This window comes from Tenrec ecaudatus, chromosome 5, assembly GCF_050624435.1.
Source record: "Tenrec ecaudatus isolate mTenEca1 chromosome 5, mTenEca1.hap1, whole genome shotgun sequence".
NCBI lineage: Eukaryota > Metazoa > Chordata > Mammalia > Afrosoricida > Tenrecidae > Tenrec > Tenrec ecaudatus.
The window spans coordinates 106,464,470-106,491,601 of record NC_134534.1 but is presented as its reverse complement, the minus strand read 5'-3'; positions in this window follow the sequence as shown (position 1 = coordinate 106,491,601).

Sequence of the window (27,132 nt, the reverse complement as noted above, 5' to 3'; positions counted from 1 at the left end):
ACAAATGGGACAAGCTGTTATGTTCCTCAATAGGTAGACTAAACATTGTGAAAACATCTATATTACAAAAAACATTTGACAAATTCCATGTAATTCCAATCCAAATTGCACCATAATTCTTCAAAGAACTGGAAAAATTAATCATCAACTCTATATGGATAGGAAAGAAATCTAGGATAAGTAAAACACTATTAAACAATAAAAACAGAGGTTGAGAGGAGGAGACATTTTCACTCTCAGATTTTAAAACAGCCCATTTTTGGGTACAATATTTATGAAGATCAATGGATTAGAATTCAGATACCAAAAATACAGCCAAGTACCTAAATTTTGATAAAGCATTAAAACATATTAAGAGGCGGAAAATATAGCCTTTTCAAAAATGGTGCTGGAAAAACTGGATCTTCACCTGCAAAAGAATTAGGCAGGACCCATCCCTCACACAATGTACAAAACAAACCTCAAAATTCATCAACGAAGTAAATATAAACTACACAATCACAGAATCCATCAATGAAAAAAAATGGGACCAATTTAAGTGCCCTAATACAAGACATAAGCACACTACTGAACATAAAAAAAAATATCCACCTCATAGAAGACAAAATAAAGGGCTGGGACCTTCTAAAAATACATTTATGCACATCAAAAACCTTCATCAAAAAATTATAAAAGAACCCACAGTTTGTATAAAATATTTAGTAATGATGTACCAGAGAAGGGCTAATATTCCAAATGTATAAAAAACAGCAACATTAATTTTTTTAATTCTTATCATTTTATTGGGGGCTCATACAACTCTTATAATAATCCATACATACATACATCCATTGTGTTGAGCACATTTTTACATTTATTGCCACCATAATTCTCAAAACATTTGCTTTCTACTTGGGCCCTTGGTATCAGCTCCTCATTTTCCCCTCCCTCCCCATCACTCCCTTCCTCATGAGCCCTTGATAAATTATAAATTATCATATCTTACACTGTCTGATGTCTCCCTTCACCCACTTTTCAAAAGAGCAACATTTTAACAAGAAAAATACAAATAACCCAATAAAAATAGGCACAAGACATGAATAGATAATTTATCAAAGATAACATCCAAGGAGCCAATAACCATTTGAAGAATGGATTGCATTCATTAACAATAATAGAAATACAAATTCAAACAACAATAAGCTAACACTTCACACTGACACTTTTAGCAAAATTCAATAAAATAGAAAATAATAAATTCTGGTAGTAATGCAAATAGTTTGGACAGCGCTTACATCGCTGGTAAGACTGTACAATTATAGACCCACTATGTAGATCAATATGGCACTTCCTTCAACAAATGCAAATACAAGGACCTGATGGCCCACAGTCTCTCTACCACCAATAGATGAGGTGCTGGTTAAGGGAGAACTCTGGGTGATAATATGTTTTATATTTTCCAGCAGTTTTGTCAGGATCACAAGTATAGGGAAGCTGGTAGTCTGTCCTCCTTTCAGTGGAAAGTGTGATTAAGGAGAGGGATGGTCACAGAACTTCAGAACCGCATCTCAAGTGCCAATTAACAGATCCACCTGTGCTACAAAAGAGAGCCTTCTCTCCTCTAGTAATGGAGCTGACATTGCTGAGAACCAGGTCCTGAGTCTCATCATGCGAGTAGCTGAATTACGTCAGCTGAATTGCTAGAGTACTGTCTGATACTAAAGTAAGGGAATTGGTAGGAAAAAAGTTGGGACCCTGAAACATGGGATGGGAACACATGGGCTGATGATCCTGAAAAAGAGAATATTTAGCTTCTAGAAATGATTAAGCCACCCCAGTCAATAGATCCACCACCCCCAGTGTTTATTAATCCACTATCAGTAAAACCACCCACACCTGAGCAGATTAACCAAATTGTTCAAGCTGAAATTCCAGGTGGGGCTGCATTTGTAGCATTGCCTGATTAGACTAGTCTGAGTTTCTGGATATGGGACCTCTAAGCACAAATTCTTTCAAAATCTGAGTGAGAGAGGCTAAGAGAGGATCTAAGTCCTTATTTGGTTAGCTCACTGAAGCATGGACTGCCAGATGGCCTAGATTAGAACAACATGGTGTGTGTGCCTGACCTACCTTGGTACACTCTAGAGAAGGCATCCAAAAGCTTAGGGAATTGTGTATGTTGGAATGCATCTATTAGGATATTCCCATAGACCCAAAAAGGGGGTGTCCTGAGGACATACTCTTCACCACAACCATAAGAAACAAGTTTTGAAGTGAAACCCAGCATCTCTGAACACTCCTGTAATTGCTATTTTGTGTGCACCAGGATTAACAGTGGGAACTTCCCTGAGTGAACTCTTGTTATTTGCCTACAATGGGGCTGATTGGTCCCCGTGGTGCTAGAGGGCAGGTGTCAGCACTGAATGAACAGAGATGGGATGGACGTGGTTGTCATAATAGGCAGCAAGGTTTCTGTAGTGATCAAAGCAACCTGTGTCTCCTATGGACTTATGGCATTGGCTACTTAGCCATGGTGTCCCTAGGAAGGAAATACATGGGAAACCTACTAAATATTTACATAATCTATACAGGCAGAAGAATGCTAGATCAGGTGAACAGCAGACTAGAGAGTCACGATCACTCAGTCAATTCCCAGACCTGAACCAGTTTACAGACCCACAACTCCTTGAAAGAGGGGAAGACCAGGCCCCTTTGAAGGAGGACCCTGCTACATCACCCAGTGTTTATACTGTTAGTCTTTCTCCTAGCATTTCTAAAGGGACCTGCAACTTTTCACTAGAGTGACTGTTCATTAGGGAAAAGGAAATAGTCACACTTTTGGGGTATTACTGAACACCGGCTCTGAACTGACACTCATTCCAAGAAACCCAAAGTGTTTCTAAGGCTGCCCAGTCACAGTGGGGGATTATGGAGGTCAAGTGATCAATGGAGTTTCCACTAAGGTACGCCTCACTGTGGGTCCAGTGGGCCCCCGAACCCATCCTGTGGTTCTTTCCCCAGTTTCAGAACGCATCATTGGAATAGACATACTTAGTAATTGGCAGAACCCCCGTATTGGATACCTGAAATGTGGAATAAGGGCTATCGTGGTAGGAAAGGTTAAGTGGACACCATTAGAACTGCCATTACCTAGGAAAATAGTAAACCAAAAGCAGTACTGCATTCCTGGAGGGATTGCAGAGATCAGTGCCACTATCAAAGACTTGAAAGATGCTGGGATGGTGATTCCCGCCCCACCCCCATTTAACTCACCTATTTGGCCTAAAGAAACCAGGTAGATCCTGGAGAATGACCGTGGATTATCATAAACTTAACCATGTGGTGACTAATTCTAGCCACCATTCCAGTTGTGATTTCATTGATGGAGTAAAGTAATACTTCTCCTGGTACTTGGTATGCAGCTATTTACCCGGCCAATGCCTTCTTCTCAGTTTGCCTTCATCTGGCAGGGGCAACAATACACTTTCATAACTCTCCCCCAAGGGTACATCACCTCTTCTACCCAGTGCTATAATTTAGTCCAAAGGGACCTTGATCACCTGTCTATTCTGCAAAATGTCCCACCATTCCATTATATTAATGACATTATGCTTATTGGACCCACTAAGGAGGATGTAGCAAAAACTATAGTACAACATTTGTATACAAGAGGTTGGGAAATTAACCCAATGAAGATTCAGGCACCTCCACCTCAATAAAATTTCCAGGGGTCCAGTGGTATGGGGTATGTCATGACATTTCTACTAAAGTAAACCATAAGCTATTGCATTCCCCCCACCACCACCACCCAACAACTAAACAGGAGGCACAACACCTAGTGGGCCTCTTCAGAGTTATCGGCAGCATATCCCTCCCTTGGGTGTTCTACTTCGACCTATTTAGGAAGTGACATGAAAGGTCTCTAATTTCTAGTGGGACCCAGAACAAGAAAAGGTTCTGCAACAGGCTCAGGCTGCCATGCAAGCTGCTTTGCCACTGGGACCATATGATCCAGCTGACCCAATGGTGCTAGAGGTGTCAGTTGTAGATAAAGATGCAGTGTGGAGTCTTTGGCAGGCCCCTGTTGGTGAATCACAGCGTAAACCGTTGGGATTTTGGAGAAAAGTGTTGCTATCCTCTGCAGACAACTACTCCCCCTTTGAAAAACAGCTGTTGGCCTGTTACTGGGCCTTAGTGGAGACTGAACACCTCACCATGGGCCACCAAGTCACCATGAGTCCTGAACTACCTATCATGAACTGGGTATTGTCTGACCCACGTAATCATAAAGTTGGACGTGCGCAGCAACACTCCATTGTTAAATGGATGCGGTATATATAACATCAGGCCAAAGAAGGACCAGAAGGGACAAGTAAGCTGCATGAAGAAGTGGCCCAAATGCCCACAGTCTCCACTCCTGTCACAGTACCTTCCTTCTCCCAGTCTGCACCTATGGCCTCCTGGGGAGTTCCTTACCATACTTTAACTGAAGACGAAAAAAGTCATGCTTGGTTTATGGATGGCTCTGTACGATATGCAGGTGTCACTCATAAAAAGACAGCAGCAGCACTACAACCCCTTTCTGGGATCTCCCAAAAAGGCAGTGGTGAAGGGAAATCCTCCCATTGGGCAGAACTTCAAGCAATGCATCTAGCCATTCATTTTGCCTGCAAAGAACATTGGCCAGATGTGAGACTGTATGCTGATTCATGGGCTGTGGCTAATGGCTTGGCTGGATGGTCAGGGTATCGGAAGGAACATAATTCGAAAATTGATGACAAGGAGGTGTGGGGAAGGTATGTGGCTAGACCTCTCTGAACAGGCCAAAAAAGTAAAGGCAATCAGGTCTCATGTGAACTCTCACCAAAGGGTTACCTCTGAAGAGGAGGACTTTAACAATCAAGTGAATAAGATGGCACGCACTGTGGAGACTGGTCCTCCTCTTTCCTCTGCCACTCCTGTTATCACCCAATGGGCACATGAACAAAGTGGACATGGTGGCAGGGATGGAGGTTATGCTTGGGCACAGCAATATGGACTTCCACTTGCTAAGGCTGACTTGGCCACGGCCACTGCTGAGTGCCCCATTTGCCAGCAACAGAAACCAACATTAAGTCCAAGATATGGGACTATTCCTCGGGGAGATCAACCAGCAACCTGGTGGCAGGTTGATTACATAGGACCGCTTCCATCATGGAGGGGGCAGTATTTTGTTCTTACTGGAATAGACACCTGCTCTGGATATGGATTTGCCTTCCCTGCATGCATTGCATCTTCCCAAACTACCATTCATGGACTTACAGAATGCCTTATTCTCTGGCATGGCATCCCACATAGCATTGCTTCTGATCAAGGAACTCACTTTACACAAATGCAGTGTGGCCATGGGCCCATACCCATGGAATCCACTGGTTGTATCATGTTCCTCATCATCCTGACACTGCCGGCTTGAGAGAACGATGGAGTGGCCTCCTAAAGACACAATTACGGCGCCCACTAGTTGGCAACAACTTGCGGGGCTGGGGCAATATTCTCCAGGAACTTTTATATATTCTAAACCAGTTGTCAATATATGGTGCTCTATCCAATAACCAGAATTCATGGGTCCAGGAACCAAGGGGTGGAAGCTGGCGGGGCACCACCACTATTACTCCTAGCGATACACTTGCAGCATTTTTGCTTCCTGTCCCAGCAACCCTGTGTTCCTCAGGCCTGGAGGTCCTGGTCCTGAAGAAAGGAACTCTCCCACCTGGAAACACAGCACAGATTCCACTGAACTGGCAGCTGAGAATGCCCACTGGCCACTGTGGGCTTCTCATGCCTTTGGATCAACAAGTCAGGAAGGGTGTCACTATACGAAGTGGTCTAATTGATCCTGATTACCAAGGGGAAATTGGACTGGTGTTACATAATTGAGGTAAAGAAAAATATGTCTGAAATCCAAGAGATCCCATAGGTTGACTGTTAGTGCTACCATGCTCTGTGATTAAAGTAAATGGTAAGTTACAGCAACCCAACCATGACAGTTCATCTAATGACCCAGACCCTTCAGGAACGAATGTCTGTGTCACCCACCAGGCAAAGAACCACAGCCAGCTGAGGTGCTTGCCAAGGGCAAAGGTAATACAGAATGGGTAGTAGAAGAAGGTAGTTCTACCTATAAGTTAGAACTACATGATCAATTGCAAAAGCAAGCTTTGTGATTGTCAGTTTATTTTCTTTATATGTGCTTACTGAATATTTTTCCCTTGTTCATGTATGATGTATCAGATGCAATTGGACTCAATGTGTTTTCATTTTTATATATTATAGATGTTTGATGTTAAGTGTAAATGTGTTTTCACTAATGTCTGGAAATTACTCGCTTTTCTTGTCTTTGATAATTTGTCCAGTGTGCCGCTGTCTTAGCTTGTTCTACTGCCTCAGTTTGCAAGCTACACTACCTGTGGGACATCTAACCTGTGGACTGTGTCATTGTAGTTTGAGGTTCCTTCAAGACCTGCTTTGCCACACTACTGGAGTTGGGCACTGTTGAACCTTTTCATCTGGCTGACTGTTGGTGACCTGCTGTTTGCTTCTTGTGGCCAGATAGCCTGAATTGCTCTACAGAGGACCCAGCTGTCTGCTTCCTTGACTTGCACCTGGGGCCCTCAAGATTTGAAGGACTGACAGTATATTAGCTGTCTCATGGAAGTGAGTTGCACTGAGCCATTTGTACTGCTCTATAATTAACTATTTATTTCTTGTTATCTATTTAGCTATATAAATATCTATAAAATCATAAGTGTCCTGGTTTTGTTTCTCTAGAGAACCCTGTCTAACATACATGTTTCTTACACCAAAAGATAAACCTTTGGAAACTATGAGGAGGCCAGGCATGGAGTCAGGATCAGAGAGTGAGGAAGGATAGGAAATTATAAAAGGAAGAAAGGATGGGGGTGGGGATGAAACTACATTTATAGTGATTCAACGAGATAGTAAGACTGATTTCATTTATTGAGATGGGCTGTTGAACTATATAAATATGCATATATATGCATGTATATATTTCTTTAAAAAGCAAATCGCAATAAAAATCAGAGCGAAGATTGTCTTAAAAATAAGCCAACCAAATAAATAAACCCTCCAGATTCCTTACCATTTGGACCTCAATATTGGTCTGAATGGCTTTAAAAAGAGGAGGAAACATATAACTAAAGTGGTCTTGGAGTCTTTAGTGACATGAAAGTTCATTTAGAACAAGCAAATAAAATCATTTCTTTACATCTGTGGAAAGAGATGATGGAGAATGTCAGTAGCAGCAGCTCATACCAGGCCACGGGCTGACTGTTGAGCAGACTATCAATACCTCATATGAAAGCTGGAGAAAATTAAAACAGGTCCAGGAGAGCCAGCCTTGACTTGATGCCACCGTCTAGGACAGAAGTCCTGATGAACTGTGGGAGAACACAAAGACCATTATTCATGAAGAAAACAAAAGGTCATTAAAAAGACAAGATAGAAAGAAGAACAAATGAAAGGAAGAAAAGATCAACTTGGATGTCAGAATAGACCCTGAAAGTTGTTCTTAATTGTAGAGTAGCTAAGGCAAATGGAAGAAATGATGAAGTAAAAAAGTTGAATAGAAAATTTCAAAGAGCAGCTCAAGCAGACAAAGTGAAATATGATAATGAAATGTGCAAAGACCTAGAGTTAGAAAACCAAAAAGGGAAAACATACTCAGCATATCTTAAAATGAAAGAACTCAAGAAAATACTCCAGTCTCAAGTGCAACATTGAAAGATTCTTGGGGGAAATTGAATGACAAAGGAAGCATCAAAGGAAGATGGAAAGAACACCCAGAGTCTCAAAAAAGAACCGGTTGACATTCCACCATTCAGGACGTAGCATATGATGAGGAAAAGCCAATGGTGCTGAATGAAGAAGTTCCAGCTGCACTGAAAGTGTTAGCCCAAAACAAGGCTCCAGAAATGGATGGAATATCAATTGAAATATTCCAACAGTCTGATGGAGTACTGGAAGCACTTAATTGTCTATGCCAGGAAATTTGGAAGACAGCTAGTTGGCCAACTGACTGGAAGAGTTCCATATATATACCCATTCTGTGTTAGGCCGGGTTGTCTAGAGAAATAAATAAAGCGACACTCATTTGTGAATAAGAAAAAAGCTGTATCAACAGGACAGGCACAAGCTCGGGCTTGCAGAGCACCCCGTCTGCTGGCCAGGGTGACCAGACAGTCTGATAAAGAGCCCAACTGATGCCAATGAACCAGGCACCATTCCCTCCAGGTGTGAATCTTGAAGGTCACTTCGGGAGGGTCCCTCACATCAGCTGGGATCAAACTGTCACAGGAAGAGGAGGGGATGTTGATCACATAGTAGCTGCCAGGCAAAATTAGATAGACATCCCTATCAGATGGTAGACATCTGTATCAGAGGGTAGAGATCCCTATCAGATGGGAAAATAAAGTTAGGAGAGAGGAAAGAAGCATACACATCTGGGAGAAGACAAATACATGTCTGTTGGTAGACAAAGGGGAACGGCCAACTTCTAAGTGGGGGTGGGGAAATGACAAATAATACTTTTAAGGACCCTAAGAGGGGAATATGCCTCATAACATATACCTAATAAGCCACATTGGACCAAGTATATGTAAACACCCTGGAGACCCAGGCTGTGTCCTAGAACACTGGGTCATTGAATTCTGGATTTTTAAGATGCACAACATGCTCCAAAAGCCATACCAGAGGGATATGGTGTGGAAACTCCACTAGATGAACTGGACTTTACTTCAAAGACACTAAAATTCATGGTGTTTGCAGAAGCAGAAGACAGCTATATCAAGAGTATTAAACTTTCAGTAGGCGGACAAACATTGCCTTAGTACAGTAATACCCTATGTGCTGTCCTAACATATGTATTGCTCCGGCTGACCTGTGCTTGACATTGCCAATGAATATTATTGTAAATTTTCCCTGACAACCAACTCCCATTGTTTGAGTAAAGAGCATCCAGCCACGTAAGGATTTATTCTGTACAAGTGAAAATTTCAGGTATTGTGATATGTAGCTAGCTTATACTGGTCCAATATCCCTCTGTCAACAGCGTTTGAAAAATTAGCACCAGAGGCTAATTAAAGACATTATGGAAGATGCTTATGCTCCACAACATGATCAATAAGACCATAAATTAACAAGGAGGTCTCTAAGGTGAGCCAAAAGCAGATTAAAAAAACATCGATCCAGGGATGGATTTTTGACTCACACTAAACCCTAGCTCCAATTTAAGAACAATTGGTTCTTACATCATGTCCCAGCTCAATACTTGCCTCCATGAAGGAAACACAAAAGATTAGAGTGCTCTAACAAGGTGTGCCCAGCTATCAGATAGAATAGCAGCTGGATTCTTAAAGACTTGTTTCCAAACAAGCATCCATCTAAGTGGGATGTCAACAAAGTTCACATGGAAGAAGAACACCAACATACGTGATCCAATGATAGTAAATTATATAATACAATGCCAAAGGAAGGAATAGTATCAGAGCTTAAACCGTGAGATTCTGAATTGTAGAAGGCTATTGGTGACAGTGGAAGCCCAAGATACATTTGTGAGATCTACACAGGAAATAACTCCCCAGTGATTAACCTCTATCCACAAGAGAGAGATGGGAATAAACTTGTTACCAAACAGAATTGGACAATAGGAGATTAAAACGATAAACCTGACCTGAGTGGTTGAAATGTTGTCACTTGATTTCCCCCTCTGATACACTTTGGGCTGATCTGGTTTTCCATATTTTCTGTGTTTATTTTGTTTTATTCATATTGGGGTTTGACTCTGATGTATTTTTTTCATAGTGGTTAGCCATCTTGAATTTTTGTCATAAGTTTTTCTGTGTTTTGTTATATGAAGCCCAGGACTAATGGACCTATAGGGACAACAAGTAGAATAAGAATTCCTATGGGGTATGATAGTGGATAGGATGAGGTGAGGAGGGTAAAGAGGAACTGATATCCAGGAGTTCAAGAAGGAAGAATGTGTTTTTAAATAGATTGTAGTAGCAATTGTAAAATGCTGCTTAATGTGACTGCACTATAGAATAATATATCTGTAAGTGCTCCCAATAAAATGGTTTGGAAAAAAAGAAAGAGATTTTATATCCAGAAGTAATTTTATATCAAGAAGGCATGCCAGCTCAGTCCAACTCAAGTCCATAGTCTGATGCTAGTCCATAAATGCCTCTTCAGACTCTAATAGTCTCATGCCAGTGACACAGACTTGTGAACTGGGCAGCAGAAGTATCAGGCAGTGGGTGCAGACTCCCATGGATCCAAATTTGGTGCAAACAAGGCATGGTGTCAACAGTTGTCAGAGTTGGCCACACACTCCCCACAAGCAGGAGGATGAAGGGGCAACAAGAGAGCCCCAAGTTCCCAGTTTCCCCCACTTATAAAAAAGGCCACACCCCCAAGGAGTAGTCAGCAAGCTGTGACCAGAATGACATGTTGGATTCCATCCATACACTTTCATACATCTTCAAGTTGACATCCAATTGCCAAAGAAGGGTGACCCAGTAGAGTGTTCAACTTATAGAACAACATCACTAATGCCACATGGAGGAAAATTTACTGAAACTTATCCAATAATGGTGGCAGCAGTGCTTTGACAGAAAGCTGCCATAGGTTCAGGTCAGATTCAGAGGAGAACACGAAACAAAGGATATCGTTGCTGATGTCAGATGGATATGGACTGAAGGCAGAGAATACCAGAAAGTTGTTCACTTGTGTTTTATTGACTATGCCAAGGCGTTGGACCGTGTGGATTGTAAACAACTATGGCTAGCTGTGAGAAGAGCGGGGATTCCAGAACATTTCATTGTGCTCATGTGGAACTTTTACATGGATCAAGGAGCAGCTATGTGAACAAAACAAGGTTTAAAATCAGGAAAGGTGTGTGTCAGGGTTGTAACCTCTCACTATACTTATTCAATGTGAATGGTGAGGAAATAATCAGAGAAGGTGGACTATATGAAGAAGAATACAGTACCAGGATTGGAAGAAGGTGGAATAACCACCTGAGCTATGCACATGACACCGCCTTGCTTGCTGAAAGTCAGGCAGACTTGAGGCACTTGCTGATGAGGATCAAGGACCACAGCCTTCAGAGTGGATTGCAACTCAATGTAAAGCAAACCCAAATCCTCACAATTGGACCAATAACAAATGGAAAAAAAGGTTGAAGTTGTCAAGTATTTTGTCTTGTTTGGATTCACAATCAATGCTCATGAAAGCAGCAGTCAAGAATTTAAAGGAGTTATTTGGGGAAAGTTTTCAGCACAATACATCTTTAGAGTGTTGAAAACCAAGAGTGTTACTTTGAGGACTAGGGTGATCCAGATCCAAGCTATGGTATTTTCAATAGCCTCATATGTACTTAAACGTTGGCCATTGAATAAGAATGGCAGAAGAAGAATCAATGGGTTTGAATTGGTGCTGGGGCAGAACACTGAAAATACCATGGACATAAATCCAAGAACAGAAGAGTGGATGATATTGGAGCTTAAATCTTGAAAACCCCATTTGCAGAAAGTTATGGATGAAAGCGAAAGCCCCAAATCCATTGGCAGAGTCACTACTTGAATTAAGCCTCCTGTGAATTCCCTCTGACCAGTGACCAGGTTGTAATAGTCTTGCGATCAGAACACATTGGAAAGTAGACTAATGTAGATATAATTATATTAAAATGAACACTTTCACATTTCTTGCTCCTTTTGACTCATTTTAAATTTATTCTAGTTTTTATTATATTTTTTAATTGAGATTTTTGTTTTATTTTGTTATTAATGGATTGAGTGTGTGTTTTCCTATTTGTTTTGTATGTTTTTCATTATATAAAATCCAGGAGAGATAAATCTAGAGAGACAGTAACTGGATTAATAGTTTCTTGAGGTAAGAACAGGGGAGATGGGGGATAAATGGGGAGCTAACAATAGTGAGTGCAAAGAAGAAAATGTTCTTAAATGTATTGTATTGATTTCACACTCTTTTAAAAATGTTTAAACTATTGAACTGCCTGATATATGAATTATGTCAATAAAACTGTTAAGAAATTTTAAAAGGGTAAAAAAAGAACCCACAGATGAACAAAATCTTTGACAATGTCATAACACACAAGGGATTAATTTCAAAATTTAAAATAAAAAGCAACACCTTAATAAGAAAAAGACAAATAATTCTATTAAGAGTTGTTGGACAAATCAAAGCAGTGGTGAGAGAGCACCTTCCTCTGGCACTGACAGCAAAGTTTTAAAAGACAAACAGAAAGTTACAAATGCTGGGGTGGCGTGGGGATTGTGTGTGCAGCATGGAATAGTCCTGAAACCAGGGTATCCTACAATGCCCTTTTTAAAAAAAAGCCACACTTTCATTCTGAGGCAGTGATACTTCTCATAACTTTGAATATAAGCCACAAAAAACTAGCTCATTAACAAAGCTTTAACATAACATAACAGAAAAAGCAACCAGGAGCTAAATTCCTCAGCCTCTCCCCAAACTGGTTTTACCAATTTGGGGGTTGACAAAGAGTTTTTGAAAAACTGTTAAAAGACCATACAACAGTAAGTCAGCCAAACAAGCCTCCTACTGACTAAGAGACATTGTAATACTCTACCCCACCCCCCACCACTAGGCTATTTAGGTAGGTGACAGGAATAGACCCCATACCTGTCACCCCCACTTGACCAGCTCCACTATCCCCATGCCCTCTGATCTTGTTCACCAGATAACTCACTCAGGTCACAAAAATACAGCTCATGCAGCCATATCAGAAACCAAAGCAGTCCCCCAGACTGAATCTCACCCCCTCTCTGATACCCTACAAGACTACAAGGCAGTAAAACATCATACCACTAAAACTTGTCCCTAAATAATATGCAAGGTTGACAAAGGACCCTGGTGGATCCACTATACTTCTGTTTTACCCCAAACACAAATGGCTGATGGAACCTCTTCCCTTCAAGTTAGCAACACACAACCTCCTTTAAAATCACCAAGTAAAATTGCAGCTTTCTCAGGAGAGGGCCAGCACCCAAGGAGACAGAGATGCACCTTGAACTTCTGGCACAGCTAGCTCCAGAGAGTCATTAGACCTATTTGAATTAACTTCTGATAAAGAAAACACAGGACTCCTTTCCCCACCACAGGAATTGGGACTCATCACGTCAGGGTTACTTGGCAACCATTCCCACTCCTGGAAAGGTAGCCAGTGAACACAAGGTCCCCTTACCCTGATCTCTTTGTGAACAGAAGTCCCACCTCTCAGGGCCACCCACAATAATAGCCTATATCTACCTTGGGATTGTATGTAAGGAAAGAAGAACTCAAAGATGTGCAGCAACTTACTATAAAGGGGCCTTCTGTTATAAACACAAACAGTTAAAGGTCTGCACTCTCCCTTCCAAAATGTATAGGGTTGATAAGGGACCCTGGTAGACTTAGCATAACCATCACACAGCCCAACCACCACAACATCTAGAACCTGCTTCCTACATCTCAACAATACCTATTCTTCACCACCTTACCAACTAAATACATAACCCTTTGAGCCCAGGTCCAGCTACACATGAGTGCTCTGCCCAGTGCCAGACCTGGGGCTGCTGCTAGGGATCAGAGTCTGCCATCGATCTGTGCACAGGTCCCTTGAGACTCTCTCTCCCGACTAAGACCTGTGAGTGCTGGCTTGTGCTCACTTGATCAGCCTGCCCAGCACCATCCTGACTGCATGTGATCACCCTACCCTGCCTGAGAGAATCACCCACTTTGCCCCTCAAATAAATAGTTCTGGCTGTGTAGGGTCAGAGTCAACCCCAATGAGATAAAGACGCAGCTCAAATCTGCAGTGCAGTTGGCCCCAGGTAGCCCTTAAAATCATTCCTACTAGCCTCTGAGAAGGAAATCACAGGGCTCCTGAACTTCGAGGAAAATGGCACCAAGCTCCAACAAAATGCCACACAGACAACTCACATCAGCAGCCACTACAAGACAGCAACAGAAAGAAAGCACAATGTTGAAGGAGGACCTGACTTAGTGACATATATAGAAGAATCAGACTTTGCGCAGAAAGAAATATTTAGTAAGTTGTTTACAGTCATAGGATGAAAAAAGAGAGAAGATAGAGTCTGCTTACTGAAGGGAAATAAAAGAGTTAAGGGAGAATGCAGCAGAAGCAAAACAAATGGTAAAAGACCTTACCTCCAGCTGGAAGATGCAGAGAATCAGATCAGTGACCTCAATGATAACCAAGTAGAATCCAAGAAGCATGAAAAACAATCAATCAAGATAATCAAAGAAACTGAAGAAAACCTGAGAACAATGTTATGCATTGAAACAATATTCAAATAAACGGGTTAGCTGAGGAAGACATAACGAAAAAATAAAAAACCTAATTTAATGAAGGAGAATCAGACAATCACCCAGGAAATAGAAAAGATACCAATTAGCCTGAACACCAAAAAGAATCCACCAAGGAATATAGTAGTCAAATTATCCAACTTTGAGGTAAAGGATAAAATCATTAGCATGACCAGAAAAAAAATTCAGTCACCTATAAGGGTAAGCAGATAAGAACATGATGATATTTATCTGAATAAATCATGAAGGAGAGAAAAGAATAGCATCTTCCAAAAGTTGAAGGAGAATAACAGCACCTCAATAATCCTCTATCCCGCCAAATTCTCCATTAAAATAAATCAGGAAAAATTTAAAGAAGACATTAAAAAAAACAGCACTGCAAAAATTACTTTCTGACTCACTTTGGTCAGAATACCAACATCCACAGAGCATAAACATGAGACCACCACACAGTGTAACACTCTCCAGAAGTCAGAGCAAAGAAAACAATCCCCTGGATGTCTTTGAACCAACAGTGAAGCAAGTCAAGAAAGAATCCCCACACATACATAACATACTGCTCAGGAGGGAAGGAGGAAAATGTCTATCACAAAAGGTACGAGATGACAGCAACAAATCCACAGATGGATGTAGTAACTCTGAACATCGATGATCTGAATTCCCCCATCAAAAGACAAAGCCTAACAGACTGGATTGAGAAACAAAACCCAGCAATCTGTTGTCTGTAAGAAACACATCACAAGCTCAAAGACAAGAACAGGTTGTGGATCAAAGGTTGGCGGAAGGTCTACCAAGTTTATGGCAATCTAAAAAAAAACCAGGAGTTACAATTCTAATCTCTATCAAAATCAATTGTGCAAGACAACAAGAGATGAGTATGGGCATTATATAATGCTTAAGGGATCAGTAGACCAAGAGCCAGTGAACATAATAAACATATATGCACCCAAGGAGAAACTCCAAAACACATCAATCAAATCCATCAAAAGATGAAAAAAGAAATCACAATATCAACAATTATAGAAGAAAATTTCAATATACTGCTCTCTGAGAAGGATAGATCAGAGAGAAAGAAACTCAACAAAGAGGCTACAGAACTAAACTCTACACTAAGACAACTTGACCAGATAGACATATTCAGAGCTCTTAATCCAACTGCAAAAATGTCCCTTTCTTTTCTTCACATAGCATGTACTTGAAAGTAGACCACATGCTGGAGCACAAGTCAAGTTTGGCCAAATTCAAACATATAGAGGTCACTCAGATTTACTTCTCTGACCACTATGCCACAAAGCTGGAAATCAACAAAAGAAAGATTTAGAAAACAAGGGCAAATATGTGTAGGAAAAATAATTTATTTCTTCAAGAGGAGTGGATATTGGCCCAAATTAGAGATGAAATTAGGAAGTTTCTAGAAACCAACAAGAATGAGAATACAACACACCAAAATCTATGGGATACAAAGGATGCTTGATAGCAGTAAATGCACCTATGAAGAAGAGAGAGAGAGTTATGGTGGATACCCTCACAGAAAACCTTCAGCAGTTGGAACAGAGTCAACAAAATAATGCTTCTAATAGCAAAAGAAATTATAAACAGCAGGGCAGAGATAAACGAGTGGGAAAACAAAATAACTATGGAGAAATTCTACTCAGTAAAAAGTTGGTTCTTTGAAAGGATTAACAGAATCAACAAATGGTTACCAAACCTAATAAAAGATAGGAAGGAGCACAAAGAGGATGTACACTGGTGCAGATAGGAACTGGAAACACAGGGAATCCAGGGAGGATGATCCCTGCAGGACCAGTGGTGAGAGTGGCGATACTGGGAGGGTAGAGGGAGGGTCGGTTGGAAAGGGGGAACTGATTACAAGGATCTACATATATCTTCCTCTCTGGGGCACAGATGACAGAAAAGTGGGTGAAGGGAGACATAGGACAGGGAAAGATATGACAAAATAATAATTTATAAGTTATCAAGGGTTCATGAGGGAGTGGGAAGCGGAAGGGAGGGGAAAAATGAGGAGCTGATGTCAGGGGCGTAGGTGGAGAGCAAATGTTTTGAGAATGATAAGGGCAATGCATGTACACATGTGCTTTACACAATTGATGTATGTATGGATTGTGATAAGAGTTGTATGAGCCCCTAATAAAACGATTAAAGTAAACAAAGTAAATGTCTAGAAGAGAATGAGGGCAACATATATCCAAACATACCTGATTCAATTGATTGTGATAAGAGGCCCCAATAAAATGATTTTTTTAAAGATAGGAAGGAGCAGATAGATGTCAATATCCAGGTTGAGGGATGAAAAAGTGGAAATTACAATGGATCCAAATGAAATTAAAAGACTAATTACACAGTACTACAAAAAACTGTACCCAAGGAATAAAACAACCTGCAAGACATGGACAAATACCTGGAAAAACAAACCCTCTCAAGATTATCTCCTATGCATCAGGACATCGAGAACTTGAACAGACCCATAGCAAAAGAAGAAATGGATAAGGTTATCAAAGATCTACCAACTAAAAAAAAGCCCTGGTCCAGATGACTTCACAGGAGAATTCTAACACGCATTCAGGGAAGAGCTGACACCAATTCTACACAAGCTCTTCGAGAACATAGAAAAGGACAGTAACTCCCAAGCATATTCTGTGAAGATAGTATAACACTGATACCATAACCGAGCAAGGATGTGATAAGAATAGATAACTACAGACCGATATCTCTAATGAACACAGACGCAAAAATCCTTAACAAAATCTTGGTCAATAAGAGACAAAAGCATACAAAAAGGAAAATTCCTCATGATGAACTGGGATTCATATCAGGAATGCAAGGATGATTGCACTTGTGAAAATCCATCAACATCATCCACCACATTGAAAAAAAGAACAAAAACCACATGATAATACCAATAGATGCAGAAAAGGGATTCAATAACATTCAACACCCATTCCTAATTAAGACACTCCAGAAGATAGGACTGGAAGGAAATTACCTCAATATAATTAAAGCTATATATAAAAATTCAACACGCAGCATCACAAGCAATGGAGAAAAGTACAAAAACATTCCAACTGAAATAGAGAACCAGACAAAGATGACCCTTGTCCCTACTTGTTTTCAACATCATCCTGGAGGTCCTAACTAGTAATATAAGGCAACAGAAGAATATCAAAGGTATATATCTGGGGAAAGAAGTGAAATTATCACTTTGCTGATTATATGATTTTATATATTGAGAACCCCAAAGGCTCCATAATAGTAGTGCTAGAAGTGATAGAGGAATATGGTAGAGTGGCAGGATACAGGATCAACAAGCAGAAGTCAATTGGATTACTACATACAATTGATGGGACTACAGAAAAAGAGATCAAGAAGGTAGTACTCTAAACAACAGTCAAACATAACTTCAAATATGTAGGAATATACCTAACCAAAAAAACCAAAAGATATGTATGAGGAAAACTACAGACTATGACAAGAAATATAAAGGGACCTTCACAAATAGAAAAATATCCCATGCTCGTGGATTGGTAGACTCAATATTGTAAAGATGTCAATCCTATCTAAGAAACTATATAAATCAATGCAATCCTGATACAAATACCAGCATCGTTTCTGAAAGAAATTTTAAAAAATAGCTACCAACTTCATATGGAAAGGGAAGAAGCCAAGACTTGGCAAAGAACTCCTCACGAAGAAGAATAAAGTAGGTGGGTGTGCATTACCTGACTTTAAAACTTGTTGTACAGCCACCGTTGTCAACAAGGCATGGCACTGGTACAATAATGGATATTTGGACCAATGGATAAGACAAGAAACTCCAGAGATAAAAATAGCAGCATACAAACAACTAATGTTTGATAAGAGCCCCACCCCCATTTTTTAATCAAATGGGAAGCAGATAAAGTTCTGAACAAATGGTGCTGGGAAAACTTGATATCCATCTGCAGAAAAATGATCCAAAACCCTATTTCACCCCATCCGCAAGAACAAATTCAAGGTGGATCACAGATTTTGAGGTAAAACCCAAAATTATCAGAATCATCAATGAAAAAATTGGAACAAAGCTTAGAACCTTTGCATAGGGAATACATGGCCTCTCAGCAATACTGCATGATACCCAACTAGAAGAAGAGAAAATAGACATATGGGGCACACTAAAGAGAAAACACCTGTGTCCCTCAGAAGACTTTATCAAGAGAGTAATAAGAGAGTCCACAGACTGGGAAAAGAAATTTAGTAATGGCATATTAGACAAGGGTCTTATTACTTAAATCCATAGAACCCTGGAAACTTACACTAATAGTAAAAACAAATAGCCCACTGAGGAGGTGGGCAAAATACTTGAACAGAAGAATCACAAAGGAGGAAACCTGAATGGCCAATAAACCTATGAGAAAATGTTGCTGATCATTAACCATCTGAGAAATGCAATTCAAAACAACCAGGAGATACCACCTAACACCCACAAGGATAGTCCAATTAAAACAAAACAAAACAGAAAGCAACAAATGTTGGAAGGGGTGAGGTGAGATAGGAACTTTCATTCACTGCTGGTGGTTTTGTAGATATGTACACTCACAGTGGAAAGTGATTTGGCGATACCTAAAACATGGAAATCAAGTTATCTTACGACCCAGAAATTTCACTACTCAGCCTTTACCACTCACAGAGGGGTGCAGTAAGAAAAGGTGTCAATTGGGGAACAGGGCACTAATCTTCCCAAGGGGAGGGTATTGTTTATGTCTCCACAGGAAAGGAAGAGACAGTAGGCCTCATTCTGGTGCTCCAAGCTTTGAGGGCAATGTTCCTGCTTGGAGCAGCTCTTTCACAGAGAGTGCTGCAGGGCCGGCCTCCGCTCCAGACATGGCATGTACTCCCTAGATGATGGCACTACAGAGGACAGCACTGAAGATACAGTTAAGGGAGTGTGGCCAGTCTGATCCACCCACATGGGGGCAAACCAAGAGGGGAGTGCAACAGAGCAGCAATAGGACCAAGGCCACAAAGTCCCTGAGGAATCTCGATTGTAGTCTTCTGACTCAGGGGACAGCTCTTGGCACCTCATCTGAACAGGTTGTGGGATATTCCCAAGGAGGCCACACTGAAAGTATAAAGGTGCAGGGGGTGGGGGGGTGAGGCACTAGACCAATCCATCCTTAACTGCAGGAAGAACAATGGGGTCTTGTAGAACGTGCTGTCCTGGGACATGAACTCTGAGGTCTAAAAGGGTCTAAGTGCTGTTAAGGAAGTGGGTCCTGGATTGTGGATCCCTAAAGGAAAAGGGCATTGGACCGATGGATTAGAACAGGGCCTGCTCACTATTTAACAAAGGGATACTCATCTGCTCTGGGTCAGGACAATAGTTAGACTTGGAACTTTCCATATGGTCTCTCCTTTTTTCTCTCTCTTTCTCTTAGGGTCTACCTATATAAGATAAGCAGGATAAGCAATCCCAAGGAGACAACAACGGGACTGATGGTTCTGGGGTGGAGGGAATGGGAGAGGCAGAAGGTGGGGGAGGGGAGCGATGAGCAAATACTGACAGGGACAGGGGAGTAGCAAGGGGTCTAAAATTGATGGTGAGGAGGATGTGGCATTCCTGGTCATGTCTGATCAATTGAAATGATGGAATACATTTACTGAGAGATGAATGATGGGTAAACATGATAGTGGGCCAGGAGGAAAGATAAAGAGGAAAGAACAAAGAACAAGAGTGTAAATGTTATATAGATATAGATATATGTAGATATATAAATAGAGGTGTAACAAACAATAAGGAAGCAGATGGACTTTGGCTCTCTATTTAAATCTTACCTTAGTGAAGGTTGAACATGATAGTGGGACAAGAGGAAAGTAAAAAGAAATAGAGGAAAAAACTTGGAGGCAAAGGATTGATCTATGTGCATATATTTATATGTTAAGTATTAAGGTAGCAGACAGATATTGGGCCTCAACTCAAGTACTTCCTCGATGCAAGAACACTTTGTTCTAATAACCTGGTAGTCTGTGATGCTCACCTTCCCGACACGACCACTGAAGACAAAATGATTGCATAGCTAATGTGGTAAAGAAAGCTGATGGTGACCTGCTATCAAAAGAGATAGCATCTGGGGTCTTAAAGGCTCAAAGTTAAACATGCAGCCATCTAGCAGGGAAGCAACAAAGCCCATATAGGAGAAGCACACCACCCTGTGTGACCATGAGGTGTCTACGGGAATACGTATTTAAAATTCAAACACAAGCAATCAGATTGACATGAATGAGCATAGATGAGACCCAAACCTACCTGCACAACAATTGGACAGTCCCTCACAGAAAGGCCTCACAGAAGGGATGATACATCCAGGGTGCAGTATAGCATTGATGAAACTCATAAATATCCTCTAGTTCTTTAATACTTCCGCCCTTTACTTTTATGGTCTTAATTTCACCTCATTAATATTGTGAGATTTGTGTATGTTCATTTGTGTAATTCATGTTGTTCAATGCATGAAATCCAAGATAGATAAATCCTTCAGAAGTAGTAATGAGAGAAATGGTTTCCTGAGGGTAAGGGAAAGAGAGTGGGGGGAGGGGGAAGGGGGAGCTGATAGCAATGATGACTGTATAACCCCACTCAAGGGGAACAAATAGCATAATTGTAGGTGAACAAATACATTGGATGGAGTAAGATATGACATAAATAAATAAATAATATATAATATAATAATAAGGGTTCCTGTGGGGGGGGGGTGACAAATGGGAGCTGATATCAAAGAGTTCAAGAAGAAAGAAAATGTTTTGAAAATGATAGTGGCAGCAATTGTACAATTATGTTTGACCTAATTGAAGTATGGATTGTTATAATATGTGTAAGAGCTCCCAATGAAATGATTGAAAAACAAAAGAGAGATAAGGTCAATCTGCCCTAGATAACAGGAAGAAATTCCAAAATTAGGAACATCTCGAGATCCCCTCCCCCATGGAAAATATATGAAAAGTGGCTTACTCTCTATTCTTTAATGATGATGTAGAAGAGGCAGAGGGTCTAGCGAAGGCGGGGTGCAATGAAGAGAGGCAGGCTCAGTTGCCAGCTGCCCTGCATGGACAGAAAGCCCAGAGCTTACTGAAAAGAACACCAAGGGCACTGCAATGGGAACGTTCACCATTGTGAGAAGCTGGGACACTGATGGGGAAGGGCTCGGCCTAAGGGTTCCTTGAAGCTGTGCCCTTCATGGCAGAAGCTTGGCCATTTGAAGAGGGACTTCCTCAAGAGCCAAAACTCTGGGCCGGCAACCTCAAATACCTCCAATGGCTCTGAACTGATGGGGTCCTTTCATCCGGTCAGTGCCCACTAATAACCTCCCATCCACAGGATGGAGCCGAGGGTAAACTTTGTAGTAGCCAGAAGCCTATTCATTTCCTTTTGGATAGGAGCCTTTTCCTCTGTGCTACACATCTATCAAGAATCTCTCTCCCCTCAAAAACACCACTGTTACACACCCTTTCCTTTTAGTTACGTCTGAATGTCCCATTCCATTACCAGGGAGAAAAATTCTGAGCAAAGCAAGAACTCATGTAATCTTCCTACAAACATCAAAGAACTCATCCCTGTTAAGACTTGATTTGTCAAAAAAGAACCAGCTGAAATCAAAATAAAGGGCCAGCTTAATTCACAGGGATCAAAACAATACACACTACGTGCCATCGATACAATGCCATTACGCCACCAAGGCTCATACCGTTATTGGCAACAGGAATTTTGGTTGAGCTATTTCTTCCAAACCAATTATGATTAGGCTCAAGGATCCTACCCATTTTCCTGAAAGGAGGCAGTACTCCATCTAGCCAGAGGCCAGAGAAGAGCGAAATGAATTATTGACACACTCTTACAGCATTGTGTGGACATGGGCTAAATCCCCTTTGTGTAAGCCCGTTAGGCTGCTGGCTAACACCTCCTGGAACAGTTCCTGTGGGCTGTGTAGAGGCCCGGAGTTGGTCTAGGGAAGCATATTCAGTCCCCTTGCAACTTTGAGTCCAAACAGGATTTATTTAACCTGCTACAGACACCAGGATATATATGTGTCCAAACAAAGAAGTGCCTCACGCATCCTATTGGTGCCAGTGTAGAGCCAATTTACACTGGCATTGCCCTTAAACTCGGGTTCTTCTTTGTCTCCATACCTCTGCTTTCACTAACGGGTATCCAGTAGGAACCCTGAGCTACTCATCTTGCAAGATTGTAGTAGAACCGCATTTTGTAAATAAGAACCTTTCCGTCCTCCTGGATACCTATTCAAGAATCAACTGGTTCTTTTTCCCCCCACATATATTCATCTTTCAGAGTCTAAATTACAAGGGGTATGCCGGTGGCAGCGTGGTTAGGAGCTGGAAGCCAGGTGGTCAGCAGCTCCAGGGACAGACTGAACTTCCTGTTCCTGTACACAGTGAGGGTCTCTGAACTCGCAGCGGGCATCACTATGAGTCAGCAGTGGCTCTTTGGCAGTGAGTAGATTACAAGGGAGAGCTTTGTCAAGGGAGACTTCCGACACAAATACTTTTACCCATACTGGTAAATTCTAACGGGGGAAGTATAAGGACGGAAAACTGTTCCCGGTATTTCTGATATCCAAGACGGGAAGATTTTCACTGACCCTACTGAGCTTGTCGTGTTTGGGGAAGATTTACATGACAATTCTACTAATAACACCACTCTGTTTCAGCCTTCTAACTACAGCATCCTCCCCTAACACCTACTTTTGGAAGTACATGTATGTCTATGTGGGTCTAAAGGGAAGATCTGTTAAGCTAGATACCATATGTTAGGATGTCTCCCTCCCCAGAAGGAAATGTATTTTATCTTCAGAAGCTCTATAAATATTTCTCAACTTATTGGGCAGAAGCATTGCATTCAGGGATATATTGTATCTATTATACTTGCTAATACCACAACTCCCATGCCTATTCCTTTAAGGACAACACATAGACTGACCAAAGGACAGGGCCACTAATCTCCAATTTATTTGAAATCCACACCCTAGTGGGAACAGAAAGGATTGTTACTGAAACAATTGGAGTCGTCTCTGCAGGAAATATGTTAATGATAACCTTTCTTATAGTGCAGACTCAGATCAGTTCCTTAGAGGCAGTTGTTTTTCAGAATCAGTAGGGCCTAGATAGATCAGTAGTAACCCAACATAAAATTTGTGCCATCCTCAAGAAAAAAAATTGCTGTTTCTGGGTAAACCAAGCAGGCCAGGTTTAAGAATTTATCTTACTGGAACGAGCAAGAGACCTATTGGTTCAAGTTGTGCATGGATAGAGCTTCCGGTCTGATGTTTGATCATGGGCCTCCTTCCTGGTTACTACCTTTCTTGGGCCCCTTCATCTCTATTATTCACCTGCTTCTTTTTAGACTTTGTGCTTTCAATGCCTTTGTTCCATTGTCTGTCTTCCTGGTTGGAAGCTGTGTGATTACAAATGATTGTCAAGCTAACATACTGTAACCTACTCTTCAACCCCTAGATTGGGTTGCTAAAAATCCCATACAGACCCTTTCTCCACAACATCTTTCCCAGATAGGGACTATCCATCCAAATTAACTTTTGCCATCCAAATTAACTCTATGGCCCTGTCCAGCAAAAAGAAGTTATAGAAGGATAATCTTTGACGCTCAACTTCCAAAGGAATTTGGATGGGGACTAGTAGGCAGATCAGCTAGATCAAGGGTAAAAGGAAGTGGACAATATAAGGAATTTTTAGCACATACAAAAAGGTGAGGATACATTTCCATTACCAATAGATTCCCAGCAGAAGTGGAAATGGAAGGCAGAAAAAACACATTTTCTTTATTAATAGTTTTCAAAAGAAAAGGGAGTTAGTGAAAAGGTTTGGGTGGAGGTAGGCAGGATTTTCATACCACCCCATAAATGACTGAATCCACCCTACGTTCCTGGTCAGACCACAAGGACACAGCAACACCTGTAAATGCAAGACATACTAAAAAAACAAGCAAACAGCAGCAACATAAACCAGCCAATGACAGTGTCTGCCATCAGCAGTATACAAGTCTTAATTTTCCATCCAGTGGCACACCCTCACATTCGGTACTTTAATAAACTCACTTGTTCTGTTTGAACCTTTTTCTGCCTCTCATATGAATCCTTTCTTACAGGCAAGACAAAAATACAGAAAGAAGGGGCCTGAAAGCTCCTACCCCCTCTGGTAATACTATAGTGAAAATATTTTCCTTACCTTTATTGCCACATTATATTATGAATTTAGTGTCCTGTGGACATTTCCAGCAAATAATATGTTATTTTATTGTCTATAAGTCCAGTATCTTGTCTTCTTTTCTATTGCACACGGAGCATCTCTCTACTCCCAATAATAGGCATAGATTACCGGCAAACTAAACTCCTTTGACATATATGTTCCTAGAGTTTCTAAACCAGATCCCCTGTATAAATTTTGTTATGATAATTAATCTATTGGTGCCACATAAGAAAAAGTCAATCTGAGAGCTGCCCAGGCCCTGCAATGCTACCACTACCATTGGATCCGCACGATTTTGCACCCAGCGGCCTGTGATCTTCCTGCACTCTGCATGACTGCATGAGGCTTCAAGTCTCAAGAGGAACTTATGGACTAGTATCAGACTAATGGACTTGAGCTGGACTGGGATGGGCTGTTCTTGATATTCAATACTTCTTGGTATAAAGCTCTCTCTATACATATATGAGTGTCCCTGATTTGTTTCTCAATTTAGCCTAACGCAGACACTCACCAAGGTTATCATCTCAGGGCCCATTGTATATCCTTTTAGCAGACAGAATTCTCAGTCCCGTGGTAAACAGGGTGCTCACTCTCAGCAAGTGGAAAGATTACTCCTTTGGCAAGTGGAAGTCTCTATCCGGATGTGTTATACAATAAGCCATAAAGCAAGCCTGTTGCCCTCTAATAGATGTTAATACATGGTGACCCAAGGTGTTATAAAGTAGAATCACTCCATTGGGTTTTCTAGGATGTCATATGAAAACAGATCATCACAGCAAACACTCTATGCATCTTTTGTCATTATTATTGTCTTATGTCAGATTAATAAAGATAACAAGTAAAAACAAACTATTTGGAAGAAAGAAAGTCGATACTTAAAACCCACTGCCTTGATAGCACAGAGTTCAAGAAGACAGAAAATGTTGGGAACGGATTGTAGTAGCAATTGTACAACACTGTTTGATGTCATTGAACTATGGAATGTTATGGTATCTGTAAGAGCTCCCAATAGAATGCTTAATTAAACAAAAATAACCCACTGCCTTCTAGTCAATTCCAATTCATGAAGATCCTATAGGACAGAGTAGAATTGCTTCCTAAGGTTTCTGAGGCTGAAATCCTGATAGAATTAACTACCATATCTTTCTCCCAGGAAGGGGCTGGTGTTTTTTTAATTGCTGACGTGTAGGTGAGCAGCCCAGCACTTCACCCACAGTACCACCAGGGGTCCTAATTGGCACTGGTATGAGGTGCTGTCAAGTTGATTCCCACTCCTTGGCTTTATGCTCTCAATTCTAAGCCAACCTCTCAGCAGACTTTTTGTTGTGGAGCGCGTTGTTACACCCACTGTGTCAGTCCATCAAGATGAGGGTCTTCCACTTTTAGCTAAGACTCTGTTTGATCAAGCATTATATCTTCTCCAGAAATTGGTCACTTCTGACAATCTGTTGAAAGCATATTAGATGAACTCTTGCCATTCTCCCTTCCGAGAAGCACCCTGGCTGTATGTCTCCTAACACACGTCTGCTTGTTATTCTGGTATATTTAATGTTCTTTGCCAACAACATCATTTGAAGGCATCAATTCTCCTTCCCTCTTCCTTATTTATTGTCCAGTTTTCACTTACGTATAAAGCTAGTTGAGATGCCATGATTTGGGCCAGGTACATCATAATGTTCCAAGTGACATCCTTTTTTTTTTTTTTTTTTTTGCTTTTTAAGTTTTTATTGCTATAAAATATATCAACATAATAAAATGAACAATGTAGACATTCTTACGCGTGAGATTCATTTTCATTACTTATATTTACCATGTTGTGCAACAATCAGCATTATCCATTTCCAATCGCAGCTGACAGAACCTCAGCACCCCTTAAGCAATGATTCCCCATTATCCTTACCCTCTACCTCCTAATGAACTTTGGTCTCTATGCATTTACTTATTCGAGATATTTAACTTTAAGTCAGACAGTACAGTGTGTGTCCTTATTTCACTCAACATGTTTTCAAGGTTCATTTCTCTTTATGATCATATATACACACAGTCTAAGTATTAATGAATTTGTTATTGTTGATGACAGTTCACAGAACAGACCATCAGTTTTATATTAAGCAATTTATATACATTTTGCTTCAATTTATCCATTTGAATCCCCTGTACCACTACCCCTTCTACTTCTTCCCAGTGTTTCCTGTTTTCATTCCTCCTTCCTTCCTAACCCTCTGTCTTTGGGTGAATATTCCCCCTTTTGATCTCAAATGTCTATACCATATTTTTTTAAAAACTGTTATTCTGTTGATGTGAACTTGATTTGTTACTACCTTTTGGCTGTTTTGACTAATGCCACAATGAAAATTGATGTACAAGTCCCTGTTTTCAGCAGCCTTACTCCCAAGTCTTTTGTGTATATACGTACTGGTGGAATTCTTGGGTCACATGGAAATTCTGTTTGACTTAAAAAAACAGTTTTACTTA